The following is a 14,210-nucleotide window of genomic DNA, read 5'->3' as shown; positions in this document are numbered from 1 at the left end:
AGCTTAGTGTAAAACTTAATATCTTTATTGATTATATGAGAGAAAATTTTATTGTGTACAAGAAGGCTTGCTTTCCATGTACAAAGTTTTGTCTTAACTTAGCAAATGCTTCTGCTATTTATAACCTAAAAAGAGAAAATGTGTATGCTATTCTAGACTATTCCTACTTTACACTTGTTATCTTTACAAAAAACAAGACTTAAAAGTATCTTTTAAAACTATTCTACAAAAAACAAAACTAATAATGGTACTTTTGCCAAAAAAGGCTAGTAAATGCTACATAATGTTACATAATAATTTATGTACTCTAATAAGTCACATGTCACAAAATTAGCTTACTAATTCATATGTCATTTTTATAAATTTAATGCTTTGTCTCCTTGTCTTTATTTCTCCATCGGTCCGTGTTGCTTTATATCTTTTGTCGTATATCTTCCAGCTGGCATCCTTATCTTCTTTTATTCTAGTTGAACTTCTGGAATAATGTTATCTTCTCCGTTACATCTCGAACATAGATGGTCTGGATATTTATGCCTTATTAATTTACAGTATCTGGTCAATAATTCGTCTAAAATAAATTTTTCCTTAATTGCTCTAGTAATTGGTCGTTTCTATGGATTATGTAGTGTCATAATCCATCTCTGAACTTCCTCTATATCTGTTTGTCTTAACTCTCTTGAATTTGAATAGATCATTAGTTGGTCTCTTGAATAGTAACTCCATATTGGATTTCCGTTTAGGTAGTTATTTGCTAATTCTTGGATAATTGTAGTTATTCCAATAATTCTTTTATTTGCATAAAAACCTGGTACATCTATTTTGGGTATTTCAACTTGTTGTTCAATATCTTCGAGTATGATCATATCTCGGGTCATTTCTATCTTCATAACTTGTATAACTTGTTTAATTTCATCTACAATATCTCTACTGGAGCCATATAGAACATTACAAAATATAGGTTGCCCTTGGTTATCTTTTTGTAAGTGGTAATTGCTTTATATATTTCTGGTATAGCAGATAATTCACTTCCGCCTTGAGTATATATAAAATATTTAGTAGTCCATAACTAAATCAGGTTTTAACTAGATTTGGGTTAGTTTTTGGTAATGCAATTAACTTATTGTATCCTTGTAGTTTTTGAGTTATATAATCTGAATTTGGTTTTGGAATGCTTGTAGCTATGGGTTTAAGGTTTAAGTAAGTTTGTATCTTGTGGATGTTTTAAATGTATGATCTAGTTATGTGGTTATAAGCTTTCTTGTCTTGGTTTAGGTTATCTAAATATGTAATAGTTTGTGGGGGTATAAACAAAGGGTCTTTTGGTGTTTTTGGTATAATGGCTTATCAAATATTTTGTCAAGTTCATATTTGGGTTCCTTCTAACTCCTTTGCTTGTACTTGTAGAAGTAGATTGATAAACATTATGGGTTTTTTGGAGTGTCCCAATGTCTCCTTCTATCTCTGGAATTTTGTTGTCTTCCGATCGACATTTTTCTGTACACTGCTGAGTTATCTGAGTCATAGCTTCAGACTTCAGTTTAACTTCATTAGTCTTTAGCTTTTCTATCTCATTTCCCATACTATCCACTTTCAGTGAAATTTCCTGATCTTGCCGTGACTGGAGAGCATAAATTCAGTTTGGGCGTTGCCCACTAGTAGCACTGGAAGTGGCATCCCACTGATTTGGGTGACCAAACTATATAGCTAGCTCAACACTCTCACAATGAGTAAACCACATGATTTTTTGTAACTTTCTAAACTTTATCAAGAAATTCCTGAGGGTCCTCGTCTGACTTAGACCCAAAAAAGAATAGAGAATTCATTCGGGTGAAGTCCCGAATCTTGGCTGCAGTTGAATTGGCCACTGGGTTGGATGGAATGAAAACTAGTCATTTATTTTGAGCAGCAACTAACTGAGCAAGTGTAGTGAATCTAGCTCTGAACTCTGCATGAAAGACATTCTCACCCAAAGGATCTTCAAACTGAGGGACTGATTAGGTTTTAGTTCTCTTGTTGGGAGACATGTTCTATAAATGGAAGAGAAATGGATTAAACTGAGAATTTAACTTGAGATTATGCTCACTGGCATTACATGAATACTGAAAAATGGGAAATTATTCCTAAACATCTTATAGCCTCCTGCACATAAGTGTGGCCCGCAACACACCTATGTACAAGACTCTACTAGATATGGCTTCAGACTTCCTAGGATACTGTTGAACCTTAGGCTATGATACCAAGTTTGTAACGCCCCGAATCTGGTACACGGAATGCTACACAAAGCTCATTACCCCGAAGGACCACAAGCTAACCTATGACTGATATCTATACCTGTATACTGTGTAACATCATGTAAAGTGCATAAATAATAGACTGAAACGTGCCATAAGGTTTAAAACAGATAAAACATACTACTGAGAGTATGGTATATCAATACCAAAACATAAACTGAAATAAATTATCTAAATATAATGTAATCTGAAAAGCCTTTAACTGACTGAACTGTCTGAATAAGGAGTTAATGGGACATGTCCCCAACTAACTCCAACTACTAAAATAAACTGAGTAATAAAATAATAAAGTAACGATCATGTCCTCGAAGGATGAGGACTCACTGCTAACTCTGAATGCTGAGACTAGAATACTACTGATGCTCTGGAGCTCAAGCTTCTGAACCTATGGTATAAAACACCATAGTGCAAATATGTCAGTACAATTGAATAAATTGGTATGCAAGTGAGATAGAATGAATGCAAAGGTTTATATACATGAACTATGCTAATCGATTGTATAACATGAACATGAGAATACATGTATGAATAAACGACTGTAACTAAATTCTTGATGATACTGACTACTGAGTCTGAATACTGATAACATGAGTACTAATAATTGATACTGAGCAACTATATCTAATAGTCTAGGTTCTGATGGAACTAACTGAGTTCTGTACTATTTTGAGTTTACTATATCTGATAGTCCTAAATTATGTAGAACTATCTGAGTTTTATTACTGAGACTGAGACTAAAACTGTCACTGTAGGAAGTAGTCATCTAACCGACATGCTCCAAATAAAGAAATATAACTGAGTTGGGGTCCAATTTGTAACCCCAATTGGAAGGGTGTCAATACCGCGCCACTTGTAAAGACAAGTTGTAAGTGATCCCTCATCTAATAAGTACTCTAAGGAGAATGGTGGGACCCTCATCTAACAGGTTATGCAACCTCATCAAACCTCATCTAGAATGTTAGATGTCTCAACCTACACTGGCTACGTAGTTCTGGAGCACAAGGATTGCTTCTAAGAATCACACCCTCTACTCACAGGTGAGTTCCCATCCTTGGGCTTACTCGATGCTGAATCCTACTCCCATCTGATTAGACACTAAATTAATTATACTAAACTGAATGGACTGAGTTTACTAAGTTTTGTTAACTGATGGAGCATCACTAAGATCTGATAACTGACTGAGATTACTTAGATTACTAAGATTACTGGGTTTTCCTGAGTCATGAGACTGATTGAATTCTACTGCACATGGCTTGATTGAAAGTATCTTGAAAATATGACACTGGCTCTAGGCACATAGCTAAATTGTTGGATACAAGTACCCCCAAGACTCAATGGCATGAAACTGATAATACTTGACACTTCTTGACACATGACCATAGTCAATAACTCATAGTACAATCATTGGGGATATTCATGAAGTATTTGCATAACATAAGCCTATACATTAATAGAAGTGCATGTAAACATGTCATAATTTCATAAGCCTAATCTCATGATAATTATATCAATCCATCACAAAGCATAACAATAACATATGAGTCATTTGAACATAAGGGTGAAACATAGGTTCACCATTTTGGTCACAATTGAGTCATAAGGCATGTTTCCTATTTTCTTAGGCATTTTATCAAACACCTTGCATAAATAACTATAAGCTTAGGCTTGGACATTTAATTAATTCATCATGGTAGCATAAATCAACTCAATTTAGTGGATTTCAATCCACATGCAAGCATACATTGATGAAAATATATTTAACGATTCCAACTTTGGTATCATACACAACATTAACATGATCATAATCAATCAACAACATAAACATCATGATTTATAATTTTAAATTGTATTCTTGGGCTTTGTGGATGAAAGGAATCCATGAATGAACACTTGACATACATGGGTGGATGATTTCTTAAAGATTTTTGGACGAAAGCTTGAATTCTTGACTTGGAATTAAGCACCCAGGGTTTCTTGTTCTTGGGAATTGATCTTTGAGAGAAACCTTAATTGGATGTTCTAAATGAATAATGAAATTATGAGCTATTGTCTTGTATAATTAGGGGTTAAAATGGGTGGAAAAAGACCCAAATACCCTTTTAAAATAGCTTTAAATTGCTGAATTAGATCTACAATGGCTCGTGCAATGGTCCGTCGCTGGCTCAATGGTTCGTCATTCTGACTGTCGCACTTGGACCAGAACAGGGACTCACTGCCTTAGTAGCGACAACTTGGTTGATGGTCCGTCATAAGATCGATGGTCCATTAACCTGTTTGTCGCACCTTAGCCAGAAGATTGACTTACTGCCTCGCCTACGACGGTTTGGACGATGGTCCGTCGCTAGCTTGATGGTCTATCGGCCTGACCGTCGCTAAGTAGTTCCAACTTGTCTTCTGTAAAACTTTCATAACATTTTACTCTGATATTGAATTTGGATGAAATTGGTATCGTTGGAAAGCTAATTTAATTTGCCACATGGTAAAACGTCAAAATTGGGGAAATTCTAACTTATTTAAATATTACTCATTTAGGAAGTCATCACTAACTCTTCTAGAGACTAGATTTGACTTAAATAAAGTTTGGGTTATTACATTTATATACTCATGCTTTATTATTTTGCAGTACATGTTTTATTCAAGCCAAAGTGAGTCATTTACACTTAGCATGCAACCTTTGAAATTTTTGTATGGAGATTAAGTTATTTTTTTACTTATGAATTATCCCCATATGCTCAGTAAATTACAAAAGTATTGATCCACATATACATCTATGTGCTACATTGTCTCATAATATAGGGGTACTAGTTGTAGTCCAGAAATCATAATCGGACAATGTCCAGCTTCCAGTCAGTAAGTGATGAGTCCTTTTTATTCAAGGGCTCAAGTCAATCATAGTATCGAGTAGAATTTTATTTTCTTTAGTCAGTCGTATTAATTAGGGATAGTTGGAGGTCATGAAACGACTACCTAAAGTCAATACTAGTAGAGGCTTCATAGACAGATAGTAGAGTTGGTGTATTTGATACCAATTTTATTTTGTATAAGCAGAGTTGTATTTATTTTTATAGTTTTGTTTTGAAGATATTCAGCAAATACATATTTTCCGCTTACATCTTTTAGACTTATGTATTTTTGAATCAGTTGTTCATGAGTTATTCTAGTATAAGAGTTAGCTTGGGATCACTTGTGTTCCTAAGCACCGTGTGACGTATAGGAGTAGCCTCGAGGCATGACAGACACTGACTTAACCTAATATGTGAATCAATGTCTCATTACAAATTTAGCTAGGATAGGGAGACAGGCATCCTTGATAAAGTGGGTGCATATTGGTCTAACTCAGTACCATACCCTTGTAGGTATACACCCATAGGAACAGCTTTGAAGGTAGACAAATATGACTTGCACTAACTTGAATATTCACTCAAAAAGGAGATGGACCTGGCCTCTTCTCTCAGGTTAGTATCACTACAGTATTCTTTAACAATTATAAAATTATGTCTAAGAAAGACATATGTTTTCCTTCTCTAAAACTTGTCAATTTTTTTGCAATTGAAAAGTCACTCTTATTAGGATCAAACACGTCATTTCAAAAGGAACATCTTTTGATGACAATAGTCATCTCTTCAAACTGCCAAATTAGGGCATTAAAAGTTCTTAGTCTCAACTCATCACTCTTTGCCTCATCTAAACCAAACTGGTCCTTCTCACTCTCTTTCACTCATAAAATTAAATGACTGGCATTAATACTTCCTTAAAGCCACCCAAAAACCCTGAAGTGGATAAAACTCTAGAAAATCAAATTGAATATTGTCATAACCCAACGATGCCCTATCCACAATGGGCATCCCCAATCACGAAGGCCCAAAAGACCTCCATTAGCCCAGCCCACTAGTAATATTGTCTGCTCTGGGCCTAGACTCTCACATCTTTAAAATGTGTCACTAGGGAGTAAGATTTTCTTACTTATATACCCACCATCCCTCCTGTGGTTTGCCGATGTAGTACTCTTTATGCCATACGCAAAAAGGAAGAGACTCATAAAATGGCAGAGAAAAATAGAGCTAAAGTTGGGATGTTAAAAATATGCCCTCATTGAATACCCTGATCCTTTAGCAACCAGAGCTATAGAAAACCTCACCTTAGTCCTCTTAATTAAAGTTTGGTAACCTTACTTTAATAAGGAAGAAACACATAGTTGTCAAAGAAAAGGAAAAACTCTGAGGGATCTAGTACCAAGAAGAGAAAGGTAGCTATTAAAAAAGGAATAGGCAAAGTAATGAGACCAAATAAAGAGATAAAGGATATGGCTAGTAAAGGAAGGAATAAAATGATGATGACTCAGAAGATTCTGTCAGTAAGAACTCTTGATACCAAGATATGTGAGAATTATAGAATGATAGAGTTGGGAGAGTATGTTAGGCACCAAGGATAGATAAAGGTAAAGGAATTACACCATTGAATTCTCAAAAAGTGGGGAAAGTCTGAATTCCCATGTGCAGGAGAAGCTTTGCAATCTGGATAAGGAATCAATACTTGGGAAAATAAATGCATAAAGGGAAAAGCTAGATTAGTGTTTGAAGTATTTGAGTTGGAAGTGGTTCAAGAGAAGCTAAAAATTGAAATAGATAAGTTAAGGATCAATTTTACTACCAAAGATACTAAAATAGTGCACCTAAAATTGTAGAATCAGAAGTTGTCTTTGGAGGGACCAGATACAACTGATGAACTTACAAATGAAAATACAAACTCTAGGCAAGATTGGTTGAACTGAATACTGAAGTAAAACACCTTACCAAACAGTTGTTGGGAACTCACATTGCTGAAAATGCAAGAATGGAGATATTACTTAAGTCCTTTTCACCCAATTTTCCATCTACTTGAGTCCTATTATCCTCATTCCCTCATCAACATCGTGTTAGTTCCATATCCTGATTATCAAAATGGCTTTCAAAGATATTTATTTTTATGGTGATTATTTTAGCTTACTATACTGGTACTGACTATTATTCATAGATGAATCTTTGTATTATGTGTTACATGTGTTCTCTTTAAATTGCAAGGCTATTCTTCATGTTAATATTGCCCTAGTAGCTATAAGTTAACTAATTTATGGTTAATTTATTCTTGGTTAACTATTCTCACTTTTCAATAATGACATAATAGGGAATGATGAGTTCATGTAAAGGAGGATACCAAGTACTTTTAGACCAACCACTAAGTTGATGTACTGAGTAGATGAATGCAGGGAGTCATGTTGACAGGGGGAAATGTGAAAGTATAGCCAGAGTGCGGAAATACACTAAGTGAAAGTGCATGATTATCAGGTGAAGAAATAAGTTTTTTCCTACAAATGACAACAAGGGACCAGGTCCCTAAGTTTCATGCTAATGGAGGAAGTATGATGATAGTGAGAACATTCATCTTCAGAAGGTAATCACTCTAATTAAATATGATGAATTTGCATTGATGCTTAAATTGTATGGTTTGGTTTCTCATCATCAAAAAGGAAGAAAATTTCTATATGTAGTTTTGATGATGAGAAACTCAACTGTAAACAACCAGGTCCCTAGAATCTCATGGTATAGTACAACTGGCACGCGTCATCTGCATAGTTTTTTCCTCTTGTGTAACAACTTGCAGGTGCTATTTTATATTGATTTGGACAGCTGGTCCAATAATATTTCAATACCAAATCATCAATCATCTATAAAAGGAAAGAGATTCCTCTTCATTAAATAGTTTTTACACAAATCTAAAGAGTGAAGAAAGACAGCAAAAAATCAATTTCAAGACTGCTCAAGCATTGCTCATATTTTTATCTTTCAAATATGATTTAAAGAATGAGTGAGTATTCTTTATTTCTAATTTGTAACTAGACTACTCATGCTATAAGTGTTCTATTTTCTAGTTGAGAGAGTTTATTAGGTAGAGTTGCCTAAGATTGTGACAAGTTAATCAGTTGCGAGGGTCCTTGGTAGAGTTAACAAGATGAGCTTGTAGTAGAGTTACTACTAGATTAAGGAGCCTAGAGTTAGGTTAAAATCTAGACTGTAATTAGGATGTTGATTATAGTGGATTTATTTGGTGATTGTAAGGGCAACCAGTAATTTTTACCTTTCTAGGTTTCCACATAAAAAATTTTGTGTTTTTACTCTTCCTGCACTATCTCTTACTTCCTAGTTATTTATACGTATTTAGCCTAAAATTGACCTTGAGGGTCCTGGTCCTGGTCCTTCACTGTGTGGTGCAACCTCCAAGGGATCTAACATCCTCTCATCAAATATATAAGCACAACTCTCACCACAAAGGGGGTATCAGTATACACATGAATTCTAAACTCGCCCTGATAAGATATATAGGAAAAGTACTAAATTCTTGCTAAGACATTCCTCCCATGGGCACAACTCTTAACTTTCTCTAGCCTCCAAGCTTTAACTCTAACCTCACTGTCTTTCAACCTTGGTTTAGGAATGAATAGTTTTGCTTTTGATGGAATACAAAAGTTTTTAGGCTTAAAAAATGGGTTATGAAAAGATTGGATGATCTATAGGAGATAAAAGGACAGAAATAACCTTAAAACACTTTTAATACTAAGTCTCATCGATAAAAGAAGGAAGGTCCATGGCGCAAAGCCTAAAGTGAAGCTATAGCTTTGCCGTACAATGCCCAATGCAATGTAGTAGCTTCATGGTATGAAGCCCAGCGCAAAGCTGAGGCAGTGAGCCCTCGCGGGCTCCATTGAAGCACAAAGACAATGCAAACCCACTCTTTTACAATGCTCGACCTATTTACAATGTCCAAGCTTCCTCAAATGCATTGGAACCTATCCCTGGGTTCTCTCCAACAATAATCCTTATATACCTATATACATCACAATTTTTTGTTCAAACTTTTCATAAGTTATCAACCTTGGCCTCTTTCAACACTATATCAAGCGTACTAATTCATTTACTCAAATCTTGCATCATAATTTTTGAGTTAACGCTCTTATCACCATAATCCATATCCAAAGTTTAATCCTAGAGCCTAGCAACCATCATGTACCACCTATGAAATATCCCGCATAATATACTGGTCTGTTGAATAGAGAAATCAACCTAAGTCTCTTATTTCACTTAACTACAACCCATAAATTCATCCTCTCCACAACATTACTACCACACCTAAGAATCTACCACATACCTTCTCACATGCAGTACTAGCTTAGCACTACTAAAGAAAAGAGAAAAGAGAGGGTAAAGTCACATAATAAGGATAGTTGATCTTATCCTTATTATAGTCCTTGAACCATGAAGGACTGAGAGACCCCTTAGCATACTATCATAAGCATAATTCATACATAAATCAAAGTGCAAAGGATATGATGAAATTAAGCGAAACTTATAATTAAATTATGTCAAAAATTTTATGACAATATGATAACCAAATCTCATCTATGAAGCCTCTACTTAATACTAATTATCTATCATGGGAAAAGGCCCCCGGATGGACCATAAACTTAAAGAAGTCAACATATGAATAAATGCCTTCCAAAAGATAGATGGCTCACCAACTTTGTCATTATCCCAAATGTTCTACTGATGTGATGGACTATGGGACTGTGCTTTAAAACTTGTATTATGGGGGGTCAATACTTGAAAAGTATTTGTATGCAGAGCAATCCAAAAATAATGTGTATTTCATGTAAAATAATTAAGAGCATTGTGAAAATAATTTATCATATTGTATATAAAAAAAATAAATTCCCATAATATAAAAGCTTTAATTCATGCTTGTAAAACATTGACTCAAGTCTTTGTTTTAGTTTTGAGCTAGATGGTAGACCCTACATATCTGTCATCCCACAAGCTTTATGGGATCCACCATTAACTCATCGGTCAAGCCCACAATCCAAGTTTGTAGTAAAGATCATAGTTTCTGTAAGAAGGTACACAAGATCACAAAGTAGGGTACCATAATTCCTAAATAAGTCAACACGTCATGGTAGTGCACAAGATCACAAAATAGGTATCTTAAGCACAATACCAATTTGGGATGACATGAATCAAAAGTACACAAGATTACAAAGTAGGGTACCATAATCCCGCATCGGCAATACACGATTTCTAGCGATGATTCATTCAACTCATGCTTTTTTGGGTAAACATCTAACTCTCTTTAAGCCCAATTTTGGCCTATTAAAACCATGTTTTATGCTTGTAAGCATTCTTTTCATTCATGTTAAGGGATCTCCATAATAGGTATTGTCATACCTAAACTTGTAAGTCATATCATGTCATATCATATCCATAGCCCTTCTAATTTAAAAATATGCAAATTACCACCCAAAAGATTTATCATATCACATGGGAGTTTTTATTTTAAAAACACATGAAAACTTATGACAAAACACACTCTTTTCAATACTTCAACATGCAGTAGTCATCTCTTTCATCAACCATATGCAATTCTTTATTAGGACACGTGAACATTGATAAACCAAGTAAACACTCTCATTTGTTCATAAAACAATATCAATCCATAAGAAATAGCAACACATTTAACTCTAGCTTTTAATCTTCCAATTGAATAACCCATAATATGTCAAGAAAATAATTTTCATATTGAGAGGGGAATTTCATAAATCATGTTCTCAATCACTTCTCGAAACTCATAAAATATATGCATAGGATTCTAACTCAAGTTTATGGAAAAAAAACCCATAGTAAATATGCAATTTCATCAAAAATGGGTTCATGATCTCTTCAAATAATTTTAAAAACCCATCACATAAACATACATATACATTTTTAAAACTTGTTAAAAAATATTAAACTTATGCCAATAAGAGTTAGGATAGTTCCACATACTTTTTGAAGGAGAAAAATTGAATAACCCTGAGTTTAAAATCTACAAGCTTTAAAATTGAGAATTCCCTTCTTGATATTCTTGAGAGGAAGAGAATGAGGGTTTGGGTCTTTTAATTTGTTTTGGGATGAATTTAGGGTTATATGATGGATTAGGGAGTTATGGATGGTGAAAAGACCATATTTCCCTTGATTTAAAGAGGAAAATATGTTTTAATGACTGGGAAAAATTTTCACACCGCGGAGACCTAAACACGGAACAAAAGCTCTGCCTTGCAACCCATAACGCAATGCACTAACACTGCGTTATGACCCGATCACACACCCTGAATAGTAACTCACAAAAGGGCTCATAACTTTTGATTTAGAATTGGAATTGACAAACGGTCAGTTGCTTTGGAAAGAGGACTCGAAGAGATTTAATTTGATATATAATGGGATACATAAATCGTTATAATCTAGGAGTAATAGTCATTGGAAGTTAACCCAAGTAATCATATACTAAAATTCAATAGATGGAAAGTGCTCAACTTTACTTTGAGCTAGGAGATATTTATGACTTCAATCATCTTCGAAGATGTTCCCACCCTAAAAAATAATTAATAACACTAATTTCTATGTAGAAATCATTGGGTTCGGGTCTACTTACATAGGAAATATGATTCAAACTTTAGCTTGGATATGTAGTGTGCTACAACAATAGACTAACACTGCTAATACATCTCAAAGAAGATCATCTAGGACCAAAGTTGCACCTATTTGGTTAAAATATTTTGTAACCACCAAGAATTCAAGTTCTACTACTCCCTGTAGCATCTTTAATTACATTTAGTATGATCACCTACCTTCTTCCTGTCAAGATATTGTTGATGCTAGTCCTACTGAAATTACACCATGATCCTATAGTGAAGCAATTTCAGATCCAAGATGGTAGATACAATGAAGGCTGAAATAGAAGCTCCGGAAAGGAACAACACTTGGGCTATTTTTTTTTACATGTGTTTCATGATCTGTTAGGAATGGGTCAAAATTATTCAATAGATTTTTTAGGATAGAAGTTTTTTTAGTGATTATCCTAGGATAGTTGTTTATATATTCTAGGCATATATATAGTTTTTTAGCAGTCCATTTTCTATTTTGGTTGTACTACTCCTCTATTTATTCTCATAGCTTGAAGTTTAATAAAATAGTTCTTCAATAAAATTCATCTAACTTCTTTAGTTTATAACTCTGGTATTAGGGCCCTACTTCTTAAGGGACTTATGAAAGACTTGCAAGCTATTTTTCTAAGTGTTTATCCAAAACCAATTGTTGCAAAACACCATTAAAACTATGGAGAATGCAGTTTCTTTTTCTCCTACGGCTCCACCAATTTTTGATGGAGAAAACTGCTAAGCCTGGGCAGTTAAAATGGAAGATTATTTAGAGTCTTACGATTTGTGGGAGGCTGCCGAGGAAGACTACAAAATGTTTTCTATATCGAGGAATCCATCTATTTTCTCAGATTAAAACTCACAAGGAAAGAAAGACAACAAAATTTAAAGATAAAACATATCTTTTTGTTTCAGTCACTACCACCATTTTTAGTAAAATAATAACATATAAGTCGGCCAAAGAAATTTGGGGTTTTCTCAAGAAAGAGAATGAGGGAGATGAAAGAATAAAAGAAATAATTGTATTAAACTTTGTCAGAGAATTCAAGATGCAGCGAATGAAGGAATTCGAAACCGATTATTCTAACAGGTTACTTGGAATTGCAAATAAGGTAAGGATACTTGGAGCTGAACTTAATGACAATAGAATAGTTCAAAAGATACTTGTAACTTTACCTTAAAGATATGAGGTAACTATTGCTTCATTAGAGAATACTAAAGATCTGCCAAAGCTTACCTTGGTAGAGTTATTGAGTGCTCTGAGGCATAAGAACAACGAAGGATGATGAGGAAAGAGAGATCCATTGAGGGAACTCTACAAGCTAAGCTGTAGATTGGTTTAACTGCTGCCAGGGGAAATAAGGGAATAGGAAAGAAAGAAAATGATGGAAATTGTAAAGCTATATCATAGAGAAATAATGCAACTTCCATCGATAACAAGAGAGAAGGCAAATATCATTCTTGTCAACATTACGGTAGGAGAAATCATCCGCACTTCAAGTATTAGAGAAAGCCTGATATGAAGTGTCAAAAGTGTCAAAAAATTGGTCATGCCAAGATTATCTACAAATAGAAGTGTTTACAACATCAAAATGAAGCATAAATTGCAAATCAAGAATAAGAAGAGCAGTTGTTTATGGCCACCTGTTATGCAAGCAAAAGTTCAAGTAAAAGATGGATTATTGATATTAGTAGTACGAACCACATGAGAAGTGATGGAAAAAATTTTAATGAGCTTGACAGATCAGTTAAATCAAAAGTCAGGATCGAAAATAGAGAATACCTACAAGCGATAGAAAAGAGGACTGTAGTAATTGAGAGCCATAAAGGTACAAAGCTTATTTATAAATTTTTATTTGTTCCTGAAATAGATTAGAATTTATTAATTGTTGGAAAACTAAAAGAAAATGGATTCAAATTCATATTTGAAGAAAGGCATGTTTGATCAGTGATCCTAATGGTCAAGAAATGTTTAAAATTAGAATGCCAGGAAAAAGTTTTTCCTTAAATCCATTGTTGGATGAACAAATAGCTTATACAAATTAGTCCTCTATTTCAAAAATGTGGCATAAAAGGTTAGGGCACTTTCATCACATCTTTGTTGTTTATGCAAAGGCAAAAATGTTAAATAGTTTACCAAACTTGGAGGAGCATCTCTCAACCTATAAAGCTTATTTGCTTGGCAAGGAAATTAGACTTCTATTTAAAAGCTCCACATAGAGGGCTACAGAGAAGTTTCAGCTCATTCATACCAATTTCTGTCGTCCACAAATAACTCCATCACTCAATAGCAGCAGGTGTTATATTATCTTCATTAATGATCTAACAAGAATGTGTTGGAATTATTTTATGAAGTTTAAGTCCAAAGTTGCTGAAATTTTTATGAAGATCAAAGCTTGGATAGAAAATCAAAGCAGTAG

Source organism: Capsicum annuum, unplaced genomic scaffold (assembly GCF_002878395.1).
Source record: "Capsicum annuum cultivar UCD-10X-F1 unplaced genomic scaffold, UCD10Xv1.1 ctg998, whole genome shotgun sequence".
NCBI classification, from domain to species: Eukaryota; Viridiplantae; Streptophyta; class Magnoliopsida; order Solanales; family Solanaceae; genus Capsicum; species Capsicum annuum.
Note: the sequence above shows the minus strand (reverse complement) of the source record.